Raw genomic sequence first — 17,976 nt, forward strand, 5'->3', positions numbered from 1 at the left:
AAAGTTGGGACATTTTGTAAAATGCATTAAAATCAAGAATCTGTGATTTGTTAATTCTAGTTAAACTTTTTTTTAACTGACAAAAGTACAAAGAAAAGTTTTCCAATGTTTTCACTGACCAACATAATTGTATTTTGTAAATATGAACACATTTTGATTTTGATGGCTGCAACACACCCCAAAAAAGTTACTAAAGTTAATTTGAGCAGAACATGCAAAAACCTGCCCATGTTAAATAAAGCAAAAATCGTGTGAAAGGGGCTTTGGTAACACTAATAATTGCCATAATTAAATTACACTGTTAAACTCTAGTCTGATTCACAGTTGTGTTACATAGATGTCATTGCCATTAGTTTGCCCAGGACTGGCAAGACAAGACAGACAGACCTCATTTGATTTTGAATAGAACACATTTATTTTAATACACCCCTTTTAAATGTAGTTTTACATTTTGTGAATTATGTTCATTTTCTAACAGTAAAGTATGTAAAACAAAGACAAACAATGTGCTTACATTGGGCCATGTTGCTCGAGAGCAATTGTAACACAATTTCATCTAAACTTAAGACAGCAGAATAAAAAAACTGTACATCCAAAAAGTAACTTTCATAAATCAAAATCAGTATTTTGTTGAAAACTTCTGCTCAGGTGAAATGATTGAGCTCCTTATCCACTGGCAGTGAGAGAATCATACTGAACATGAGCAGATTTAGTGTCATCGCTTGTTTCCACTATTGTCTCCATCAAACTGAAGTAGAACAACAAATATAAAGATGAATCTTTTGAAGAAACATTGATATGTACTGATAGAAGAGGATATTTTAAAAAGATGTGTCTTTAAAAGGTTTTCAAATTTGTGGTTTCTCAGCTTACCATCAGATATGAAACAGGCTAAAAATAAATCAAAATCAGACCTCATCCTAAAGTCAACAGTTATTCAAATTTAAAGAAATAAAATAATTAAAATTACATAGAAAGGCGGTCTTATTAGCAGATAGCAACACAACAGAACAAATTAGCGGCTGCATTTAATAAATGTAATATAACATGGTTCATGTGACACATAAAACATTTGAGTAACTCCACTCTAACGGTTTGTTCCACAGCCGACTGCATTGTGGATTCAGACATGGATTATTGTTGAGTTTTGCAGTAAAGAAACCTTGCTGAAGATGGACACTTTCAGATGCCAAAATTACAGAATACACAATATCACTATAATCTGATATGTATAACTGCATATTTCAGGAGTTTATCAATTGAATCTGAAACTCGATCAATTATATTTATTTATTGTCTGTCTGAACTCTCCTCTGCCCTATGATCCTGACAGAAGAACCTGTACCAACCCCAAACGCAGGGTATAAGGGTTCAGTGAAAGTGGTCTGGACTCTGTGAAGGAGAGTCATTGTGTCAGAGACACTGTAGAAGGACAGAGTTCCTGCTCTGTGATCCAGATACACTCCTATAATTCTAGAGGAGCAGACAGAGGGAATTGGGATTTGGGTTTTAGCATGAATGAAATTAACATACTGATGAAAATACCACAATCTCCAGGATATTTTGTTGAAGCCAAGACTACAGTCATTACTGTTTCCTTTATGTCTAATTATTTTGTAACAAACTGCTATAGCACAGTCGTCCCCACTGCACTCGACCTCCCAGTAACAGCGACCGCTCAAACCCTCTCTAGACAAGATGTAGGGAAACACATCAAATTGCTCTGGGTGATCAGGATATTGCTGATCTGTTGGGACATATGATATGTTCCTGCTTTCCTCAGATAGTTTCAGGTTTCTATGTGCAGTGTTTAGATCCAGGTGAAGTTCACAGAAATCTGAGGAGGAGGAATGAACAAAAAACAAATATTGAACAAAGTCAACTTTAGTCTAAAATGGTCTCATTGTAACAGATCATTTACACTGATACTTAATGAGTGTTTGCCTTGAAGAAACTAGTTCCACTTACACTGCAAAAAATCATTTTGGGTCTTTGGTTCTGGAGGCTTTGTAACATTTAGATTTGACACTGAAGAGACAAAAAACAAGCGTACGATTAAATTGTTGGTTTAAGAGTATAAATGACAAAATAACATATCAAAAGATTCAGACATTCTTGAAGTATTTTGGCTGTTTGTTGTTGACAGACGTCCTCCAAAACCTCCTTAATCGCTGAGATTGAAATGTCTTTAAAAGACAGATGAGTGTGTTGAGTGAAGCTGGGAATGTCTTTAAATGTGGGTAAAACACACACAGACTGACAGCTCTGAAATAAGACAAACAGTTCAAACATAATTTGAAAAGCAGAACTGATCTTTTTCAAAGACCAAACAAGCACCACAATAATGTTTAGATTCTCAAAATTTTGGCATCAGCACAAATTACCGTTTCCACTAAATAAAATAAATACTTAAAGGGCCCCTATTATGGATTATTGAAAATTACCTTTCATGTAGTGTGTAACATAGCTCTAGGTGAATGAAAACATACGGCAAAGTTTTAAATCTAAAAGTGCACCGTATATAAAGTTATTGTCTTTCAAAAGTAAGAGTCGACTCTGAGTCAATGATTTCCATTACACGAGAGTAGATGTTAAAACTTCATGGTGATTTGTACTCGGCTTTCGCAAAGATAAGCACCAACTAAGACGTAGCTTTACAGTAATCTATGCTTCTCCATCCATTTACGCTTCTTTCCATATGGTGATGTGAATCTCCTTCTATCTGGTGTTAATAGCTGCAGTGTATTTTGCGCGTCAGCACACACAACGGCTGTAACCACAGTGCGGTCTCCCCATGACAACCGTCTGGATTGAGACAAGTAGGGGACATCTCTAGGGTCTTCAAGTGTACCTTCCGTCCTCAGTGTTTCGTCGACTAGCCCACGACACCTCAAGAGGGCTCGACAGTGACTCTGGCGTCCCAGAGTCACCCCCCTCCGTCCCCCACTCAACTCAGCCCAGCTAACTGACCTTTACATCCTTCCTGCTGCTGAGGTTGCTCCTTCCTCGTAGTTTACATGTGACCTAACCACAATCTCTCACAATCTCTCCGCAACCCGACCATACGCGCCAACCCGTTTGACTAAGGCTGTCGAGCCCCACTGCCGACGTTAAACCAGGTCAGTGGCAACGGTTCCGTATGGCATACTACCGCAAAACACAATATCTGTCCAAACACCAATCCTCATTCACGCAAAATACACAGGAATGTAATAACTGTAATTACTATCCAAACTTTCCAAATAAACCAACACTCTTTAAGTTTTTCAAGAATTCTTTGAAACCGTAGCGTGGCGGCCTGTACACAGCCAGCCAGAATCTTTCCGTCTCAACCACAGCCAGTTGCTGCTCCTCTCTGCTGCTTCAGATAAGTTCTTTACTGTGCGACGCAACTCTTGGCCACTGAATCCGACGTCTCTAAGGAACCGGGTTGTAGAGTGTGCCACAAATCCTCGACAACCCACTTCCACTGGATAAACCCGGACTCTCCATCCTCGCTGTTCTGCTTCAGTGGCCAGCTGAGCATACCGCAGTTTCTTCCTCTCATGTGCCTCATCTACAGCATCCTCCCATGGCACTGTTAACTCTATCAGTTGAACAATGCGTGCTGATCCAGACCACAAAACAATATCTGGTCGGAGGTTAGTGGTGGCAATCTCAGGTGGAAAAATAAGCCGTTGATCAAGATCAGCCAGCATTTTCCAGTCCCTAGCATCTTCCAGTTGTCCTGGGCGAGAATTGGTTTTAACACCTTTTCTTGGTGGTTGCTCGCCTGGGCAGAGGAATATTGTCTTCTGTGTGTAATGTTTTGCTAGAACAGGTGGCAACTTATTGGTCATGTTACGCTTGTCTTCCAATGCTAAAGCCAAACATCGGAGCACATGGTCATGGCGCCAAGTAAACCGACCTTGGCTAAGAGCTATCTTACATCCTGTCAAAATGTGCCTTAATGTGACAGGTGATGAACACAAAGGACAAGAGGGATCCTCTCCTATCCAGAGGTTTAGGTTCTGTGGTGATGGGAGAACATCATATGTTGACCTTATCAGGAAACTGATCCTACTCTCTTCCATTGACCAAAGGTCTTGCCATCCCATCTTGTGTTGTTCCACACTCTCCCATCTCATCCACTCTCCCTGCTTGGCCTGGGAAATGGCCTTTATGCACCTCATCCTCTCCTCCTGCTTTCGCACCTCGTTGACTACCAGCTTCCTCCTTTGAGCTGGGGCTGCCTTGTGCCATTTAGGAGGAGCTAAACTGAGCCCAAAACCCCCTCTTCCATGCTGTACCTGTCCCACGATATCACCAATTTGAAGGGCAGCCTTTGCCTCTTCCACAGATTTCTTTGCTGACCGATTTCTACCAGTTTTTAACACAGGTGCTGCCTCCCTTACACATTTGTCACGTGACTCTACTAAGGTCATTTCCAGTCTGACCTTGGCGCACTTAAACTCCACGGTTAAAGCAGAGACTGGCAGCTGCAATATTCCTTTACTATAAAGTCCCACTCTGCTGAGGCAGCGTGGAACTCCCAACCATTTCCTGATATATGAACTTATTAGCGCTTCCAGCTTATCCACTGTTGTCAAAGAAACCTTGTACACAGTAATTGGCCACAGCAACCTCAGCAGTAGACCAAACTGAAAGCACCAGAGTTTTAGTTTGCCTGGTAGAGCGCAGCTGTTTATACTCTTCAACCCTTCCACTGCTTGTCGTCTAACTTCTCCCACTCGAACTGTGTCCTTTAGATCCCCATTGTACCATCTCCCAAGACTCTTCACTGGCTTCTCAGAAACTGTTGGTATTGCCTCACCATTAATGAAGAATGTATTATCTACTACCTTGCCTTTAATTATCGAGATGCTCCTTGATTTAGAGGGCTTAAATTGCATTCGTGCCCATTCAATGTTATCGGTTAACTTACCCAATAACCGATTAGTGCAGGCTACCGTTGTAGTCATGGTTGTCATGTCATCCATGTATGCTCTGATTGGTGGTAGTCGCATCCCAGAAGCCAAGCGCTCTCCTCCTACTACCCATTTTGATGCTCTAATGATTACTTCCATTGCCATGGTAAAAGCCAGTGGAGAAATGGTGCATCCTGCCATTATTCCAACCTCTAAGCATTGCCATGTAGTGCTGAATTCTGGAGTTGAGAAACTAAATTGCAAATCTCCAAAATAAGCTTTCACTAAATTTGTTATCGACATCGGTACCCTGAAAAAATCGAATGCTGCCCAAAGAAGCTCATGTGGCACTGAACCATATGCATTAGCCAAATCCAGGAATGTCACATGGAGCTCCTTCTTCTCCTTTTTAGCTGATTGAATTCGTTGCCAGATAACATTGATGTGTTCTAAGCATCCTGAGTGTCAATGAAGCCATTCTTTAATAGGTAGGTTGACAATCTCTGAGCAATAATGCTGAAGAAAATCTTCAGCCGTTTCGTTGTGACGTCAAGACGAAAAATTAGCATATTGCCCACCCACTTATTGCACGCACAGACACCAGGGAAAACTTGAACCTCAAACACTGCATCTGATTCCTGTGGATACTGGACAGCATTATGTCGAGAAGACCATGTGTTCTACAATGTGAAGGTAAAGCCAGTTTTATTTCACTGCCCAAGGACGAGCATGTGAAGAATCAGTGGTTAAAATTAATCTTTACCACGATATCACAGCAGTATAATCCTAAACTTTTGCTGTGTTCCCATTATTTTACTGACGACTGCTTCTCAAATCTCAGAGTTCAATGCAGGATTTTCAAACCGCTTGCTCTTGAAAGATGGTGTACAAAATACTTAGTTTTGAGTTTTATATTGTGTAGGTCTCCTGCTAACTGGCTAACTCATGTTATCACTTTCTTACTGAAATACTTCTGCTAATCAGTTGTGGGCCACTATTACCTAAAACTGTGTCTATTAATGCAGATTGTCTGTCGTTCTCACTACTTTGAGGAAAGATTAAAGATGAACTGAACTGAAATTTGAAAAAATGTGATAAAACAGATGTATTTTATTTATTCTCATTGGTACAATTATTAAAATGGCAGAATTTGTTAAAAGGGATAAAATAGTACTTTGAAAAATGTAGTTTTTGCTACACGGGCGCCACCATGTTGGATTTCAACATTCGATTACGTCACTGGCATGGTAGGCTACTCCGTTGCCAACCAACACCAGCAGAGCTAGCTTCTCTCTACCCCCCTGCCTTGTCAACAAAATTATTCTAGTCGTGATTTCTAGTGTTTAATCCTAGGTACGAGAGACAGATGTGTTGAAAACGTCAATGAGTACATGAAGCGTCTGATATCAAATGTTTTATTTAGCTACAAGTCCAACGCATACTAGAATCCTTGATATTCGGCTGAGGGGAAAAGATGTAAGTTAACGTTAGTTCACTGCACAGGATGGGATTGGAATCCTATTCCTCCTTCCCAAATGCCCCCTCGCCCAAAGAGTGAACTGCCGGTACGCTGTTAACCTAAGCAGCCTAGAAAGGGATATAAGTTAGCCTAGCCTAGCCCAGTCGCCATTTCGTAAAATACACTGTTACATACCAGCTACTTATGGGGCGCTCCAGCGTCTCAGCTCGGAGAGATAGCATAGCCTCCTCCAACTCGTCTCTCTCACCGCACAGCATCCGAAATGAACGGTGCATGGTGATGCATTTTCGCCGATCAATAAATGTTCCATGTTGCCCTCTCTGTAACAGATCGACTCCGGTGCAGTGTCCATGCTCCGGCAGCGCCCGTGCCCACACACTTCCCCCTAAACGATCCTGTACTGTATGTGGAGCCTGAAACTGGTCGTCCTCCATGTGGTGGTAGTCAGATACTGGCCTGTCCCTCACATGCTCAAACGTGTAACTCATGCCATTAAAATTACTAATTTTCGTGTGTGTATATAGGACTTGCAGCTGTTGCCTATATACCTTCGCGGGTCCTACCATGCCAGTGACGTCATCGAAATTGCCAGCGTAACAAACGCAATTTTTGTGCTGCTTAAAAAAAGCTATATTGATATTTTTAGTTAAATTTTTTAATGTAAATTACTTTTAATTGTCATAAACAACATGTTATCAACATTGATTTTTTTCAGTTCAGTTCATCTTTAAGCATGGAGCAAGATTTGTTTTACCAACTTTTATGTTACATCAGTCATTCACGCTAGAGCTCGGCTAATGTATGCACTGTTATTGATAGAGTTTCCATGTGTTCACCGCAATAAATTAGAAAAATACTCTGTAAATAAATAAGTACTAGTAAAATAATCGGTTTATTGATGGACATGTCCTTGTTAATGGTGAGGAATTACAGTTGCATAATGTAGGCTACCTCAAACTGAGTAGTGCATCACTGACTACGTTTACATGCAGCCAATAACCCGCTCAAAACCGGAATATTAGCAATAACCCGGTCGCGCACGGCCATGTAAACACCGGCAAAAACCCGAATATGCTCATATCCCGGATTTTAAAAACCCGGATATGATACCTGGGGTACATCTTTTCTAACCCGAATTTTTGGTCATGTAAACGCGTATCGGCATATCCCCATAGTGATTTGTGTTCTGCGCATGTTCTATTCGCAAGGAATCTTGGTCTTTTGAGTAGAGGAACTTCTCGGCGCATACAAAAACCCGCGTGCAGTATACCGAACTATTCATTATCTGCGTGCTGCTGGTGTTGTTGTTGTCTTTGGATACAGGAAGAAGATTTCGGAAATTACGCATATTGCGTCTTAAGGTTGTCCGTACGTCCAGACGCTAACCGTGCGTCGCCGTTTACATCGGGATATTGCAATTCCATGTATACAGGAGTAACTCTCACTGCTCACGCATGTAAACGGGTTATTCCTAATGTTTCAGAAACCCGAAAAGTGACCTTAACCCGACCATAACCCGAAAATTGGCTGCATGTAAACGTAGTCACTGAGAAACGTCCTGCTCGATTCGTCCTTGTGATGGAGGTTCGGGTTGAATGAATAGTTCTTCCAATGTTTCCTCTTCGGATTTGCGCTCGGATTTATATGGTAAAATTGACGTCATTGTTCGTTACTGTGTTTACTAGTTTACACATGAGTTTGCAGTGTAGGAAGCCTCAGGACAAGCAGAGCTGACATTGTTATGGCAATGGGCGTTTTTGTTTTCAATACGAGCGCTGTACGCGGTAGACCAATCACAACAGACTGAGCTGTCTGGCCAATCAGAGCAGAGTAGCTCGCGGAAAGGAGGGATTTAGAGAGATTGATTCATCTGACGAGTCGTTTGAGATCATTGAAAATGTGGTGATGTGCAAATGTATTGTCACGACACGCACAGAAGCAGGTAGATCCAAGTGCAGTTTTAATAGGGTAATCCGTAATCGTAAAACATCCAGGCAAAGGTTCAAAATCCATACAAAGGCCGTCCAAAACAAGAAACAAACAGGAACAGATCTCCGAAGTGCAGTTGACATTAAAGGGGTGGTAAAACACTTTTCTAACTTTAGCTAGTGTGTAATGTTGCTGTTTGAGCATAAACAACATCTGCAAAGTTACAGCGCTCAAAGTTCAAAGCAAAGGGAGATATTTGCTTTTAAAAAATTCAATTTCTAAGGACTACAGCAAACAGCCGGTTTTGGACTACACGACATTCCTCCGGGTTTGCTGACGTCAGCATATCCCATTATTTACATAAATCCCTCCTCCGAGAATACTTAATAAGCGGGGCGAGGCCATTTTATATTGCTGTTTTGGAGATGAGTTGTCGCAATGCCGTCGAAACGCTGCTGTTATTTTCATCCGGATTGCAGGTCCACTTTGTTCAGCCTTCCTAGGGACGAGGGAGTTAGGGATCAATGGTTAAAATTTATTTTTAACTCGGTCCCTCATAATTATGACCCAAATCTCGCTCTCTGTGCTGCACATTTTACGGAGGAAAGCTTCCACAATCTTCGCAAGCTCAATGCAGGATTCGCACATCGGCTTGTTCTGAAAGATGAAGCAGTTCCAACTTTAAAAACAGAAGCCTTTGTTTACGGGCCACAACCTGTAAGTATGATTTATTTTTCGTCTATGTGTTTTCCTGTTATAGTTCGTATTGTTAATTATACGTTGTAGCAAGGAAGTAAACAAATGACAACGCTGTTTGGGTCTGCTGGTTTGTTAAATGCTCATTCATACTTAACGTTATCTGACAAGTAATGAGAGAACAACAAAAAACAAACCTTTCTGAAACGTCGTTTAACAGCCGTTCTTGAACAGGTTCTGCTCGATCATCTTCACTAACGTTTCATTATTGTTTATAAGGCCTTTGACACACTGGCTGCGTGGCGTAAGCATCTCAGCTGCGTGGTGTGTCCATTTTTATTTTGGCTACCATGTTAACAGGTTAGAGCTTGCAGACTGCCTCCGTGATGCAGTCACAGGCACGGCTTGAGCCGCGCGGAAAACGCGTGCATGCTAGAAATGGAACCGACGCCTATTTTTCAAACGATTCAGGCAAAATAGAATAGGAAAAGATGTTATATGTTATTTTGTACACGAATACATATGAATAAATTACATTTTGATGGTTGAAAGTCTAGGTTTTGACATAAATTCAGATATAAATATAATTTAAAAATAAATAAATATCAATTTTCAAATATTGCACCTGTCAATACAGAACGAAATATTCTGTAGTCTATTTTGCTGTCAATACTGCTGACAGTGTCTTTATCAGTAGGCTTTATATTTATGCTTAACATGAAGTAGGCTATATAGGGCTTCCACAACTCTCTCCCATATGTCGAACAAGAGTGATCCGTGTCAGCAGCTCCGCGTCAGACACGTTTCTGGTGTGCAAAGACACAGAAAACGCGACGCAGCTGACACGCAACAGAAACGCCACGCTCACGCCACGCAGCCAGTGTGTCACCGGCCTAATACACCAAAGTACAAACTAGGCTATCGGTTAAGGTACGGGGCGTGACGTTTCCGGAGAACGTGCACTAGACGGTTAGCGAATCACAACACACTGGGCCAGCTAACCAATCTGAGCCCATTGTGAATTTTTGATCGACTGGCTTCATAGAACCAGGAAACCATCAGACCGTTTTTACAAGGAGGGGCAGAGTAGTGTAGAATAAAGGTGAAATATATGAAAAATAATGCAATTTTTAAAAAATGAAGCATGAACACATGTTACAGTGCACCCCACAAACACAATCAAGCCTTCGAAAAAATGTGTTTTACCACCCCTTTAAACAAGGATTCCATGATAGAGAATGAAACAGACAAGATAAATAGGCAAATACAAACAATGTGAGTAGGAACAGTTGAGTGCAATGAACAGTAATGAGTACAGACAAAGGATGATGGGAAATGCAGTTCCTGATGTGGTGGTGACGGTAAGGGGAAGAGACCTGACCTCTAGTGGATACCCAGGGAACACCAACCAGACACTGTGACATGTATATTATAAGAAAATTTAAGTTTTTTTTTGCCTTTGATGCATGTAAACCTGTTGTAGGAGACTCCAGAACAACATAAGGAAACTTTAAAATAGCATAATAGGGGCACTTTAAAGCACAGAACAATGATTAGTGAGCATCCTACAGTATATCAATTACACACATGATCATTAATTACCTTCAGACACTGGATCTAATCATCAGAAATCAGAAGTTTCTCAATCTCTGCTTGTCTTTTTCCGAGTTCTGTCAGCTCTTGATCCAGATGTTTGTGAAGTTCCTCTGCTCGATCTATCTCAGTCTTCTCCTGAGCTCTGATCTGCTCTTTAATCTCAGAGCGTTTCTTCTCAAGAGAGCAGATGAGCAGTGAAGACCTTCTCAATGTCCTCCATGCTCTCTAGCGTTAAACTCTGTCAGAGACACAAAGATCTGATCATGGAGATTGTTGTGACTAAAGTTGGTGCAATAGTCAAAATAATGGAATTTCGTTTTATTTTTGTCACATTCTCTTAATGTCCAAGCAGGCAAAATTAAGCTGTATCTGTTTCAAACTATGTAGGTAGACATTCAATTAGTGGCTGTCAAGCTTCAAAAAAAGACCAAAGTTTCAATAAGAACACCATGAATTGTCTGTCACTTTTATAGCATATTTTTAAATCAATATTTGGAGCTAAACAGCTTCTGGTCATATATACATTTATTAAATTCAAAATATCAACTTTTGTGTGTCAAACAAACTTTAAAACTAAAGAACACATAAAGAAACATACTTTAAGAAGCTTCACAGCTTCACTGAGTTCCCTCTGACCTCTCTCTCGCTCCTGGATCAGCTTCTGACACGACACCTTTAAAGGAGCATTGCGTAGGTTCTGAAATTTCTAACAGTTACTGACACCAGTGGCCGTTAGAGAAACTGCAGCCAGTCTCATGCTCGTTCTCGGTGCGCACGCTCGTATGAGCACGACCACAGCAACCAGAGAGTTGTAACTATGTCTTACCTTTGCAGGAAAAAGAAAGCCAGTTCGTGGTCTGTTTTTATACCCAGCGCTGACCGGTGATCCCTCCAAGAATCAAATGCCGCTCCGATGTTGACTCTTGTCTTGTCTTTGCCCGACGCCGGTCACTCTCTATTTTGTCCGCACTAGATAAGGCTTTTTTTTTTTTTTACTTACGAGGAGTTTCCGTGGGTGTCTGGATTGTGCTGGAGGCTGGTCGCTTCTTTCCGTCCGCAGAGTCCATTTGAAACACTAACGTTACTTACTGCTAGCGATTGCCGGATGTAAGCCCAAGTAGACGAGAAAGCGCATTACGTCACATTTTGTGAATTTTCGCGCCAATTCGGACCCGACTCCTCCACACACAATTGAGCCTACAGGCTGATAGAGGCAACCGTGGTGGACATTAAGGTGTCATTCTTTCTATTACATTATGGTTGGCTCATAAATGTACAAATTAAAACTCTATCTTAAAGATTTTTTTAAGTAAAAAGCTACGCAATGCTCCTTTAACTCCTTTAACTCTTTCTGAAGATGTTAACATACAAAAAATAAATAGATAAATGGCTAAAATAGACATACCTTTCCAGTCTGGTAAAGGTGTGTAACAAGGTTAATCGAAATTACAGCCTATAAATGCAATATAATAATTATCATAAAATAATATATGCATGTTTTTTATTATTGTTGATATTACCTTTTTACTAGTCCATTCAGAATCCACAGACACCACACTGTGTCCTTTATGATTATCAGTACACAAACAACAAATACACTGACGATCATCCTGACAGTAAATCTCCAGTAGTTTCCCATGACTGAGCCAGATGATCTCCTGAATGTGTCTGGAAGCTTCGACTAGTTTGTGCTTCATAAACGCAGGAGATTGATAGTGAAGCTGCAGGTGAGTTTGACAGAAGGAGGCCAAGCACTGCAGACAGGACTTTACAGCTCTGTTCTTCTCTGTAGTGCAAACATCACACTCCACAGCAGCCGTTTGTAGGGACGTCTTCTGCAGCGTCTCCATCATCTCAGCTATCAGAGTATTCTTCTTCAGTAGAGGTCTCTGACTGAAGCTCTCTCTGCATTGGGGACAGCGGTACGGCGGCCCCTGCTCCTTCTGGCCCCAGCAGTCAGTAATACAGCTCATACAGTAACTGTGTCCACAGGGAATCGTCACCGGCTCCTTCAGAGGATCCAAACAGACTGGACAGCTGAACTGATCCACATACTGACTCGCTGCAGATTCAGACATTTCTTTGCAGTGTTCAAAGATGAACAGATACTCAGCTTCTGTAATAAGGGCTGTTTTGGCAAGAAAAGCCACGCTATTTGTCAAAGCCTATAATGGATACTGTCAAGATTTTACAAAGTCCAAGTATCTAAGCAAAAAATAGTTTGACAGAAGCCAAATCACAATGTTTGTTTGTTTGTTTTTTTACTGAGGAATGACATTCTGTTCTCTGCTGAACAACTGCAGGCTGTAAATGCTGTTGTATATGCTGTCAATAGAGTTTAACTTTACCCCAAAATAGTATTTTTTTTTTTCATGATCACCACATAAATAGGTTGTAGTTTTAAACAATCACTGACATTGTAAAGAGTAAAAAAGTATAGTTTTGTAGTTTACTTCACTTTGTAATCGAGTATTTTGTTTCACTACTTCTAGTTTTTATTACACAACAAAATCCAAATATAATCGTTTAACAATGAAGAAAAAAAGCTACATTTTGTTTCACCAGGCCTGTTACAAGTTACAGGAGTATAAACTTTGTACACACGTACAATTTATTTTTTAAAAGCAGATAACACGATAAAGCCATAATCATTGTATCTTATGAAGTCCTTACCTCGACAGATATACGCCTACAACTCAAATATTATTTGCTTTACAGTTTTGCCACAAAGAACGGCGGTGTTGATCTGTTACAAAGGTTGAATTACTTGTTGTGGAAATTAGTAAGTTTCATTTCTCTTGAATGCAAATACTTCCTGGTTTTCAGCGCGTAAACAAACAAAATGGGCGTGTGTTCTGTGTGAGATAATGAGAGACAGAGAAATAAAATGTTTATTTTCCCTATATTATCGACTGCTGCTGAACATTATTAACCGTTATTAATACTTACACATTAACATTGTTTAGGCTTAGACTCACTATTGAATATCATGAGGTAGTTTATCTCCACTGATAATGACTCTACTGGAGTGAAAGTTCTTGGGTTGATCACAGCTGACTTTTGTTTTCTGCGGAATATATAAAATAAGCCTATATCTGATATAATTTTTGATGATTTAATGAAAAATTAAATATTCCATGTGAATCTATGTGTTTTGACAATTTAGTTAACTGAATAATGACAGACAAATTAAATGACAAAATCTCAAAGAAATCTGAATGACCCTAGTATTTTATACATAAACCTGTGTTTTTAGATGAAGGAATGTCATAATAGTAATATAATCACAGATTCTTAAGACAATGTTTTCTAAAACAGCAACATTTCCACTTTGAATTAACATAAAAATGCAGCAATTAATTTAATTTTATTTGTATTTTATCATAACTACAGATTACATTATGAATGAATATAGGGGGACACCAGTGGTAATTGTTTAAAAATGTTTTGTTTTGTTTTTTATGTTTTTTTTTACATTTTACTTCCTCTAACTGACTACCAAAAAGTACACTTGTCATATTTTGATACAAAAAACAAATTTAGGTGCACTAATTAATTATACAATTTATATATTTTCACTTATAAGGACAAGGCTATAATATTAAATTAAATGCAAGAAGTCATAGAGTTACAAAGTGTTTGGGGGCAATTTTAACACTAAAAAATAAGTCATATTAACCCACTGTATCTCAAATAAAAGTAATCACTTCATAGTATCTAATAATGTTACTTATATGATTTTTTGTATGGATCATATTCTTTTAGACGTCAGGCATCATATGCATTCAAAAAGCAAAGGTCTATTTCTATTTATGCAGAAGACTATGCAACTATTTTAGTGGTAATTTTATTTTAATTGTTTAAATATGTGACCCTGAGTCACAAAACCAGTCACAAGTCGCAAGGGTATATTTCTGGCAATAGCCAACACTTGTATCGGTCAAAATGATAGATTTTTCTTTTATGCCAAAAATCATTAGGATATTAAGTAAAGATCATGTTCCATGAAAATATTTTGTAAATTTCCAACCTTAAATATATTCAATTTTTATTTTTGTTAGTGAATAAAGCACAATGGACAACTTTAAAGGTGATTTTCTCAATGTTTCGATTTTTTTGCACCCACCGATTCCATATCCAGTATCTCGGCCAAATATTATCCTATCCTAACAAACCATACATCGATTGAAAGCTTATTTATTCAGCTTTCAGTTGATGTATAAATCTCAATAAAAAAAAAATTGACCCACGTGGTTTGTAGTCCAGGGTCACATATATATTTTACTCAAATACATTAATCAGCTGATGAGTCAAGAAAAGTCTTAAACCAAATGGTACAAGATAGACATATTAACAGAATAACTCAATGAGATCATGTGGATATAATATTCATTGTATTTTTTAAAAAGCAACACATTGTTTAATGTGTAACACTAATAATTTCCATAAAAAAATGACATAATGAGTTGCCATACTTAAAGTACACTGGTACACTGGATATCCAATCCAAGATGGCGCCGCGGATGGCTGCCTCGGCGTGGAGCTCTCCAGCTATTGTGTTGTTTTTGTTCGTTTGTTCTGCGTTTAGTCATTCTTTTCCTATCAGTTTCACCAAAGACGAACTACTGGACATTAGGAAACACACACCAGAGACCTTTTCTACAGTTTTTGATTATTCGGACGTTTTGCTGGACATTCTCGTCGGAGGTGCAGCGTTGTTGTTCAAACGCGCGTTCAGACGCAAACGCGGGAAGCGAGCCGGCGCGCTGGTTAAACTCCGCGAGCGCGGCCTGCGCACTGCACTCCCCCAGTATTCATCTCGCGAATCTCCGATCCCTTCCTAACAAAACGGATGAACTTCTTCTCCTCACCCACACTAACAAGGATTTTTTAAACTCTGCTGCTTTGTGCTTCACTGAAACCTGGCTGAGTGAAGCCATACCGGACAACGCAATACATCTGCCGGGCTTCCAGCTGTTCCGAGCGGATCGCATCGCGGAGCTAACGGGGAAAACGAGAGGTGGTGGATTGTGTTTCTACATTAACGAAAGTTGGTGTTCAGATGTAACAACACTGAAGAAGATGTGCTCTCCTAATTTAGAGGCACATTTCATAAACTGTAAACCCTTCTACTCGCCTCGGGAATTTTCCTCTTTCATTCTCGTGAATGTTTACATCCCCCCAGACGCGTGCGTGAGCGCGGCGCTACAACAGCTGGCTGAACAAATATCTGAAACGGAACAAAGGTACCCAGACTCTCTTTTAATCATTCTTGGGGATTTTAACAAAGCAAATCTTTCCCGTGAACTACCAAAATACAGACAGCACGTTACATGTCCCACCAGAGACAGTAATATACTGGACCACTGTTACACCACAATAAGAAATGCGTATCACTCCGTCCCACGGGCAGCTTTGGGGCTCTCTGATCACTGTTTGGTTCATCTCATACCGACCTACAGGCAGAAACTGAAATCAGCTAAACCTGGAATACGGACTGTAAAAAGATGGACTAATGAAGCAGAGCAGAATCTACAGGCCTGCTTTGATTGCACTGATTGGACTGTTTTTGAAGCTGCTACCAATGATCTGGATGAGCTCACAGATACTGTAACATCATATATAAGTTTCTGTGAGGATACATGCATTCCTACCAGGACATTCTTATCATTCACTAATGATAAACCATGGTTTACTGGGAAACTCAAACACCTTCGTCATGCCAAAGAGGATGCTTACAGAAGTGGGGATAAAATCTTGTATAACCAGGCCAGAAACAGATTGACAAAGGAGATCAGAGTTGCTAAAAGGAACTACTCTGATAAACTGAAAAACCAGTTTTCATCCAACGACCCATCATCAGTCTGGAATGGCCTGAGGAACATCACCAACTACAAGTCACCATCCCCTCGATCTGTGGACAATCAACACCTGGCTGACGATTTAAATTCATTTTACTGCCGGTTTGAAAAGCCCTCATTAACACCACACACCCGGTCTGATCTGCACTTCACACATTCACCATCGCCTCCTGCACTCCCATTATTACTCCCCCCTCCTGCCATCCAACCTGAGCTTAAGGTCTGTGTGGAGGACGTGAGCCGAGTCTTCAAAAAACAGAAGACTAGGAAAGCCTCAGGCCCAGACGGCATCTCATCTGCTTGTTTAAAAGCCTGCGCTGACCAACTGGCCCCGGTCTTCACGCAGATCTTCAACAGATCATTGGAGCAGTGTGAAGTTCCCTGCTGCTTCAAACGCTCCACTATCATTCCTGTCCCCAAAAAACCCAAAATCACTGGACTTAATGACTACAGACCTGTCGCTCTCACGTCTGTGGTCATGAAGTCGTTTGAAAGACTGGTGCTGGCCCACCTGAAGGACCTCACTGGACCCTTGCTGGATCCCTTTCAGTTTGCTTACAGAGCAAATAGGTCTGTGGATGATGCAGTCAACATGGGACTGCATTATATCCTGCAACATCTCGACAGACCAGGGACTTATGCAAGGATCCTCTTTGTGGACTTCAGTTCGGCCTTCAATACCATCATGCCTGGTCTTCTCACAGCCAAACTGACCCAGCTCTCCATACCATCCTCGATCTGTCAGTGGATCACCAGCTTCCTGACGGACCGGCAGCAGCGAGTGAGACTGGGGAAACACACATCCAAGACACTCACAATCAGCACCGGAGCCCCCCAAGGGTGCGTTCTCTCCCCACTGCTCTTCTCCCTGTACACTAATGACTGCACTTCTAAAGACCCCACTGTCAAGCTCCTGAAATTTGCAGACGACACCACTGTCATCGGTCTCATCCAAAACGGTGACGAGTCTGCTTACAGACTGGAGGTTGAACAGCTGGCTGCCCGGTGCAGTTACAACAACCTTGAGCTGAACACGCTCAAAACAGTGGAGATGATCGTGGACTTCAGGAGGAACAGCCCAGCACTCCCCCCACTCACCATCATGAACAGCACTGTGGAAGCAGTGGAGTCATTCAGGTTCCTGGGCACTATCATCTCTCAGGACCTGAAGTGGGACAATCACATTGACTCCACTGTGAAAAAGGCCCAGCAGAGACTGTACTTCCTTCGCCAGCTGAGGAAGTTCAACCTGCCACAGGATCTGCTGATTCAGTTCTACTCAGCCGTCATTGAGTCTGTCTTGTGCGCTTCCATCACTGTCTGGTTTGGTTCAGCTACCAAATCAGACATCAGGAGACTACAACGGACAGTCCGGACTGCGGAGAGGATCATTGGTGCCCCCCTGCCAAACCTCCAGGACCTGTACTCTTCCAGAGTGAGGAAGAGAGCAGGTAAAATCATCACAGACTCCACTCACCCTGGACACCACCTGTTTGAACTGTTACCG

The 17,976-nt window shown here is 40.9% G+C and overlaps 1 pseudogene across 1 annotated transcript; it reads right to left on the reverse strand.

The window, feature by feature from the left end:
- Positions 1 to 400: 400 nt before the first annotated feature.
- On the reverse strand, positions 401 to 12,765 carry LOC143715360 (E3 ubiquitin/ISG15 ligase TRIM25-like; annotated as a pseudogene). The gene is made up of 6 exons (XR_013195725.1): positions 12,129 to 12,765; positions 11,207 to 11,305; positions 10,615 to 10,846; positions 2,112 to 2,265; positions 1,969 to 2,028; positions 401 to 1,837 (listed from the first exon to the last, which is right to left on the reverse strand). The product of XR_013195725.1 is annotated as an E3 ubiquitin/ISG15 ligase TRIM25-like (transcript).
- Between the last annotated feature and the right edge of the window lie 5,211 nt (positions 12,766 to 17,976).

Source organism: Siphateles boraxobius, unplaced genomic scaffold (genome assembly GCF_051911475.1).
Source record: "Siphateles boraxobius isolate OS27281-9 unplaced genomic scaffold, OSU_SipBor_1 6, whole genome shotgun sequence".
Lineage (NCBI taxonomy): Eukaryota > Metazoa > Chordata > Actinopteri > Cypriniformes > Leuciscidae > Siphateles > Siphateles boraxobius.